This window comes from Carcharhinus amblyrhynchos, unplaced genomic scaffold, assembly GCF_965287045.1.
Source record: "Carcharhinus amblyrhynchos unplaced genomic scaffold, sCarAmb.v2.hapA scaffold_459, whole genome shotgun sequence".
Lineage (NCBI taxonomy): Eukaryota > Metazoa > Chordata > Chondrichthyes > Carcharhiniformes > Carcharhinidae > Carcharhinus > Carcharhinus amblyrhynchos.
Window position 1 is genome coordinate 100760 of NW_027650199.1, and position 8386 is coordinate 109145.

The window sequence follows — 8386 nt, forward strand, 5'->3', positions numbered from 1 at the left end:
GACTGTGGTGTTTTTCACACAGGATTTCATTACAGAGCACAGTACTGAGGCACCCTAGCCAGGTCACAGAGGTTTTCACTACAACAGGCCATTTGGCCCATCATGTCTGTGCCATTCACTGTTTTTTGTAAATTCATCTGTGGGGCATGGGTGTCGCTGGCTGGCCAGCATTTATTGCCCATCCCTAATTGCCCTTGTTTAGAGGGCAGTTGAGAGTCAACCATATTGCTCTGGATCTGGAGTCACATGTGGGCCAGACCAGGTAAGGACAGCAGATTTTCTTCCCTAAAGGATGTTAGTAAACTAGATGGGATTTTCCAACCATGGTTTCAGGTCACAGGCGCCGGGGTGTGGCGACCAGGGTGTGACTTCACAGTAACTTCATTGCAGTGTTAATGTAAGCCCACTTGGGACAAATAAATAAACTTTAACTTTGGTCATAAGTTGATTCTTAATTCCAGATATTTTTTATTGAATTCAAATTTCACCATCTGCTGTGGAGGGTTCTGAACCCAGGTCTCCAGAACATTAGCTGAGTTTCTGGATTAATAGTCCTGCAATAATGCCACCAGATCATCACCTCCCCTCCACTTCAGCTCTCTAAAACTAATGCCCCAAAGCCTCCTCAAAATTGAGAATTTAATCTGTCTCAGCATTGTGTCCAAAAATGCAGTTCCCAGAACTGTACGCAGTCTCAAACTGCTATGTAACCAATGCTGAATTAATACTGAATTCTCCACTCCTATTTAATAAACAACAGCTTGGTTTTGGAAAGTTTGAGATGTGACACTCGTTATCTCTTAAAAAACATATTCTGCCAGCTTAATGTGTAGTTTTGGTGTCCTTACCCAAGGAAGGGTGCCCTTGCTACAGAGGGAGTACAGCGAAGGTTTACCAGGCTGATTCCTGGGATGGCAGGTCTGTCATATGAGGAGAGACTAAGTCGGTTAGGATTATATTCACTGGAGTTTAGAAGAGTGAGAGGGAATCTCATAGAAACTTATAAAATTCTAACAGGATTGGACAGGGTAGATTCAGAAAGAATGTTCCTAATTGTGAGGGAGTCCAGAACTAGGGGTCATAGTTTGAGGATAAGGGGGTAAACCTTTTAGAACTGAGGTGATGAGAGATTTCTTCACCCAGAGGGTGGTGAATGTGTGGAATTCATTACCAGAAAGTATTTCTGTCTGATTTCAAGAAGAAATTAGATATAGCTCTTGGAGCTAAAGGGATCAAGGGATATTGGGGGTGGCAGGATCAGAACATTGAATTTAATAATCAGCCATGATCATAATGAATGGCGAGCAGACTCGAAGGGCTGATGGTCTACTCTTGCTTCTAGCTTCTATGTTTTGAATTAATAGGAAAATTAGAAGCCAACTACACTTGTCCTTTCACGGAGGACTTGCATCTGCCCCTCCCCTGCCTCGCTCCCTCCAACTCACCCTAGCCGAGCGCAAAGGGCAAAAGAAGGGGAAGGAAATCCCGAAATCTGTACAAAATCGAGTTCTTGTCTAATACCTTTCCAGTCTGAGGAAACGTTCTAATTCTGGGAAACGGTGATCATCAGGTTTTGGAAAATGACAAGGGGAAAAAAAAACCTGACATAAAAAGGACTCAACTGGGAGGGAGGGCAATTTCAGAGAATTGGACCTGGTTCCAGCTCAGGCAGGCTGGAATCAGAAAGCAGACTGATAACACAGTAACAAACATGGAAGGTGCAGGGAAGAACAGAAACAGGGAGTGACAGGGGAGATACGGGAAAAGGTTGACAGGTAACACAGGAAGGAAATCTTGTGGAGTCAGATGGTTTGGGCGAGGCAGTAAATAAGCACTTTGCACCAATCTTCATGGAGGAGGAGGATGGTGCCGGTGAGCAGTAAAGGAAGAGTCAGGGCATTATTGAAAAGAATAAAAATAGTTAAAGAGGAGGTACATAGAAAGATTGGCAGCACAGTGCGTGAAATCAGCTCCCAGTCCACATGGGATAGCTCCTGAGTCACTGAGAGGAACTGCAGAGATTCTGACTGCTGCAAACGTTCCACTTGCAGAGTAGGATTTTTAAAATTTTGTTCATGGGATATGGACATCGCTGGCTGGGTTAGTACTTACTGCCCATCCCTAACTGCCCTTGAACTGAGTGGCTTGCTAGGCTATTTCAGAAGGCAGTTAAGAGTAAACCACATTGCTGCGGATCTGGAGTCACGCGTCGGCCAGACCAGATAAGGATGGCAGATTTCCTTCCCCAAACGACATTAGTGAACCAGATGGAATCGACAATGGTTTCATGAAGACTTTTAACTCTAGATTTTTGTTGTCACAAAATCTACAGTGCAGAGGGAAGCCATTTGGCCCAACAAGCCTGCTCCGACAACAATCCCACTCAGGCCCTATCCCCATAACACCACATATTTACCCTGCTAATCCCTCTGAAACAAAGGGGCAATTTAGCATGGCCAATCCAACTAATCTGCACATCTTTGGACTGTGGGAGGAAACCAGAGCATCCAGAGGAAACCCCACTCAGACACGGGGAGAATGTGCAGATATCACACAGGCAGATAGAATCAAACCGAGATCCCTGAAGCTGTGATACAGCAATGATAACCACTGTGCCACTTCAACACCTACCATGATGAGATTCGAACCTGCATTACCCTAGGTCTCCCAATTACTAGTCCAATATCAGTACCAATACACCATTACCATCCCCAAAACATTCATGCCACACAAATGCCAGGCAATGACCATTTCCAGCAAGAGAGAATCTAACCATCGCTCCTTGACATTCAATGGGATTAGCATCACTGAATCCCCTATCAACATCCTGGAGGTCATCATTGATCAGAAACTAAACTGTACTAGCTTTTAAATACTGTGGCCACAAGAGCAGGTCAGAGACTGAGAAAACTGTAGCGAGTAACTCACCTTCGGACTTCCCAAACCCTGCCCACCATCCACAAGGCATAAGTCAGGAGTGTGATGGAAAACTCTCCCTTTGCCTGAATGAATGCAACTCAAACAACATTCAAGAAGTTCAATACTATCCAGGACAAAACAATATACTTGATTAGCATCCCATCCACAAACATTCACTCCCTCCACTACTGATGCATAGTGACAGTCATGTGTACCAACTACAAGATGCACTGCAGCAACTCACCAAGGCTCCTTAGGCAGCACCTTCCAAACCCAAGACTATTATCATCTAGAAGGACAAGATATATGGGAACACCACCAGCTTCCCCTCCAAGCCACTCACCATCCTGACTTGGAAATGTATTGTTGTTCCTTCACTGTCCCTGGAACTCCCTCCCTAACAGCACTATGGGTGTACCTACAATACATGGACTACAGCGGGTTCGGGTTCAAGAAGGCAGCTCTCCACCACCTTCTCAAGGGCCAATTAGGGAATGAGCAATAAATGCTGGTCTAGTCAGTGACAGCCATATCCCATGAATGATTTTTAAGTTTGATCGTAACTAAGGCCTCTGCAACATCATCTACTTTGAACATAAGCAATAGGACATCTGCTTTCTGCCCACTAATATCTCTACCTGAGTAACACCTACCCACATTAACCCATCCCTTTATATCCCGTACATCTAAAAATCTGTCCAGCTTTGATTTAAATTGAATGACTGAGCATCTAAAAGGCTCATAACCCTTTTCTCGATAAAGAAATCTCTCGTCTCAATCTCTCATCCCTGAGCCTGTGACCCTCAGTACACAAAACTCAGACCTTCCAGCCAGGAGAAAGATCCTTTCAACATCTGTTCAGACAAGTGTGTACATGAATTTTCTATATGTTTCAATCAGATTGCCTCTCATCTTCCTAACCGTTAGGGAATATGGACCTAGTCTACTCAATCTCTCCCAAAGGATGATCCCCTTCTCCCAGAATCAAGTCTAGTGAACCTTGGCTGCCCTTCCTCCAAGGCAAGTACATCATAGAATAGAATCATAGAATTCCTACAGTACAGAAGGCAGCCATTCAGCCCATCAAGTCTGCACCGACCACAATCCCACCCAGACCACATTCCCGTAACCCCTCACGTTTACCCTGCTAATCCCCCGACACGAGGATCAATTTAGTATGGCCAGTCAACCTAACCTGCACATCTTTGGACTGTGGGAGGAACTCGGAACTCGGAACACCTGGAGGAAATCCACGCAGACACGAGAAGAAAGTGCAAACTCCACACAGACAGTGACCCAAGCCAGGAATCGAACCCAGGTCCCTGGAGCTGTGAGGCAGCAGTGCTAACCAGTGTGCCACCCTTATACATACCAATTCATTTCGAAAATCTGTAATTAAGGATAGGGTGACTAAAACACCTTGAAGGTTTTTCAGTTGATGAGAGAGAGTCAGCATAGATTTAGAAACGTAGATCATGCCTGATTGATTTATTTGAAGCGGTGACTGAGTTGACGCTTGTGGAATCGAAGGCAAATTATTGACTCAGTTTGGAATTGGCTGAGCAACAGAAGACGGAGAGTGGGGATAACGGGAAGACACTTTCATTGCCAGTATGGGACTAATGGTAGCTCATTAGGATCTGTGTTGGAGTCCTAAGAACTTAAAGATGATGGGATGAAGACCCACATATCCAAATATATCAATGAGAGATTACACAAACTAGGGTGCATTCCCTGAAATTCAGACAGTTAAAAAGGTGATATGATCAAAGTTTTCAGGATATTAAGGGGAATAGAAAAGGTAGATGAAGACAGACAATTTCCACTGGAAGGGGAGTCTAGAACCATAGTGTAAAAATGTTCTTCCCCAATCCACCCTTAACTTTGAACCAAATCGTTTCTCCACTGTGAAACCCTAATTATTCAAGTCACCAAAACTGCAATCCCAGCCTGCTTGAAGTACAGCCCATTTCAACGGAACAGTTCTCACTTTCCACGAATCAAGCCCCCTGCTTCCCAAACCACTCTCTGCCAGGTACTGAAGCTTTTAACCTGTTTGTCCCAATGCCAATTTGCACGTAGCTTGGGTAACAATCCAGACGTCACTACCCACCACAGTGGTATAGAGGTTAGCAGTGCCGCTTCACAGTGCCAGGAATCTGGGTTCTATTCTGGCCTTGGATGATTGTCTGCGTGGAGTGCGCACGTTCTCCCTCGTGTCTGCGTGGGTTTCCTCCAGGTGCTCTGGTTTCCTCCCACAATCTAACGATGTGCGCGTTAGGTGGATTTGCCATGCTAAGTTGCCCCTTAGTGTTCCAGGATGTGTACGTTTGGGGATTAGCAGGGTGAATACTTGGGGTAGGGCTTAGGTAAGATGTTTTGTTGGCAAGTCAGTGCAGACTCAATGGGCCGAATGGCCTCTTTCTGCACTGTAGGGATTTTATAAAGTTCTGCATTTTAATTTCTGTCCTTCAATTCTTTCAGCTGATTATCATTCCTAATTCAAACAACATCATTGGTTCCAACAGGAACCCACAATGACTGGATCCTCCCAGGTTCACCTGCAGTTGTGAGGGGGGTGTCCTGAACCCTGGCACCGGGGCAGGTCACACAACCTTCAAAACTCTTAATCATACCTGCAGAGAAGAGTAGCTATTCTTTTGATGATACGGACCCCTATCAATACCACATTCCTTTTCAGTTCCCCCATTTGAATGGCTTCTTGTGGCCTCTGTGGGTACACTGAGGGAGAATTAAGCATGGCCAATGCACCTAACCAGCGTATTTTTTGGACTGTGGGAGAAAATCAGAGCAGCCGGAGGAAACCCACACAGACACAGGGAGAACATGCAGACTCCGCATAGACAACAACCCAAGCCGGGAATTGAACCCGGGTCCCTGGTGCTGTGAGGCAGCAGTGCCCCCCATGCCCTTTAAAGTTGAACATACATGACGGAGAAACTGTTTCCACTGACTGAAGGGTCACTATGGTGTTGTAACCTGGGGTTGAGAGACTTCTTACTGTGCAGGGTCACTAAGCAGAAGACACAGTTGTAGGGCAATTAGCAAAATCATCCAAAGGGCAGCTGAGGGGTATCGATTGTATTCGGCTACAATGATGTGGAAAGTGCTGCCTGAAGGGCAGTGGAAGCAGACTCTAGAGCAACTTTCAGAAGGAAAACACTCGAAGAGTAAGAGTTTCAAAGTTAGAGAGAAAAAGCAGGGATGTGGGTCTGATTGGTTATCTCTTCAAAAGCCCATGAACAGGTACAATGGACGATACAAACTCTTTCTCTAATTCAATAATTTACAGCAGCTTTTTTAAAATCTTTCTTTTATCACAGAGTCATACAGCGCAGAAAAGACCCTTTGGCTCATCAAATCTGCGCTGACTATAACTACCACTAACGGCACGCGATTCCCATTTTCCTGCACTTGTCCCATATCCTTGAGTATTTCAAGTGCGCATCCAAATTTTTTTTGAAGAGGTTGTAAGGTTTCCAGCCTCCACTACCTTCCCAGGCAGCGCATTCCAGATTCCCACCAACACCCCCGAGTGAAAAGGTTTTTTCCTCTTTTCTCTCTCTCTTAATCCTTTCGCTCTATATTCACAGGAATTGGCCCAGGGATCAGGAATTTCAGTTACGTAGATAGAATGGAGCTGTTTTCCTTGCAAAAGATTGCGAGAAGGGGGATAATGAGGAGAAGATTAGGTACACTGCTCAGACATAATAGAAATGGCTTCCTACTGTGCTGTAAGAATTCTGTGATTCTGAGAAAGGGAATGGGATTAACTCAATTCCTTTTCAAGGACTTGTCCAGGCTTGATGGGCCAAACAACCTCCCCATTCACTAGAAGCCAGCGAGTCCCCTTTAGAGTGTGAGAGTGTTGGATGGCACTCGGACCCAGTGAGCACCATTGGTGGGGGAGGGGGGGAGAAAGGGAGTAAGTGATGGAGCTGGGTGGGCATTAGGACCCAATGAGTACTCTTTTGGAAGGGGGGGGGGTTAATGATTGAGCTGGCTGGTCACTAGAAGACTCACAACACCAGGTTAAAGTCCAACAGGTTTATTTGGTAGTAAACACCTACGCCAAGCTTTCGGAGTGCTGCTCCTTCATCAGGTGAGTGGGGAGTTCTGATCAGAAACAGGGCATATAAAGGTACACACAGTTTACAGAATACCGATTAGAATGCAAGTCTTTACAGCTAATCTGCTTTTCTAGTCTTAAAGGTGCAGACAATGTGAGAGGAGATAGCATTAAGCACAGGTTAAACAGATGTGTATTGTCTCCAGACAGGACATTAACTGAGATGTTGCAAGCCCAGGCAAGTCATGGGGGTTACAAATAGTGTGACATGAACCCAAGATCCCAGTTGAGGCTGTCCTCGTGAGCGCGGAACTTGGCTATCAGTTTCTGCTCCGCAACTCTGTGCTGTCGTATGTCGTGAAGGCCGCCTTGGAGAACGTTTACCCGAAGATCAGAGGCCGAATGCCCGTGATCACTGAAGTGTTCGCCTACAGGAAGGGAACAGTCTTGCCTGGTGATTGTTGAGCTACAACCGACCTTCAACCGATGCTGTACACTAAATACATCGATGACATTTTCTTCCTTTGGACTCATGGCAAACAATCACTGAAGCAACTATATGATGACGTCAACAAGTTCCATCCCACCATCAGACTCACCGTGGACTATTCCCCAGAATCGGTTGCATTCTTGGACACACGCATCTCCATCAAGGATGGTCACCTCAGCACCTCACTGTGCCGTAAGCCCACTGATAACCTCACAATGCTCCACTTCTCCAGCTTCCACCATAAACACGTTAAAGAAGCCATCCCCAACAGCCAAGCCCTCCGTATACACATGATCTGCTCAGATGAGGAGGATCGCAACAGACACCTCCAGACGCTGAAAGATGCCCTCATAAGAACAGGACATGGCGCTCGATTAATCGATTGACAGTTCCGATGCACCACAGCGAAAAACCGCATCGACCTGCTCAGAAGACAAACACGGGACACGGTGGACAGAGTACCCTTCGTCGTTCAGTACTTCCCCGGAGCGGAGAAGCTACGACATCTTCAACATGTCATTGATGAAGACGAACATCTCATCAAGGCCATCCCCACACCCCCACTTCTTGCCTTCAAACAACCGCACAACCTCAAACAGACCATTGTCCACAGCAAATTACCCAGCCTTCAGGAGAACAGTGACCACAACACCACACAACCCTGCCACAGCAACCTCTGCAAGACATGCCGGATCATCGACATGGATGCCATCATCTCACATGAGAACACCATCCACCAGGTACACAGTACATACTCTTGCAACTTGGCCAACGTTGTCAACTAATATGCTGCAGGAAAAGATGTCCAGAAGCATGGTACATTGGGGAGACCATGCAGACGCTACAACAATGGATGAATGAACATCGCTCGACAATCACCAGGCAAG

The 8386-nt window shown here is 45.9% G+C and overlaps 1 protein-coding gene across 1 annotated transcript in view; it reads right to left on the minus strand.

The window, feature by feature from the left end:
* paf1 (PAF1 homolog, Paf1/RNA polymerase II complex component) overlaps positions 1-8386 on the minus strand; it is a 36379-nt gene that overhangs the window by 26978 nt on the left and 1015 nt on the right. The window lies entirely within an intron of this gene.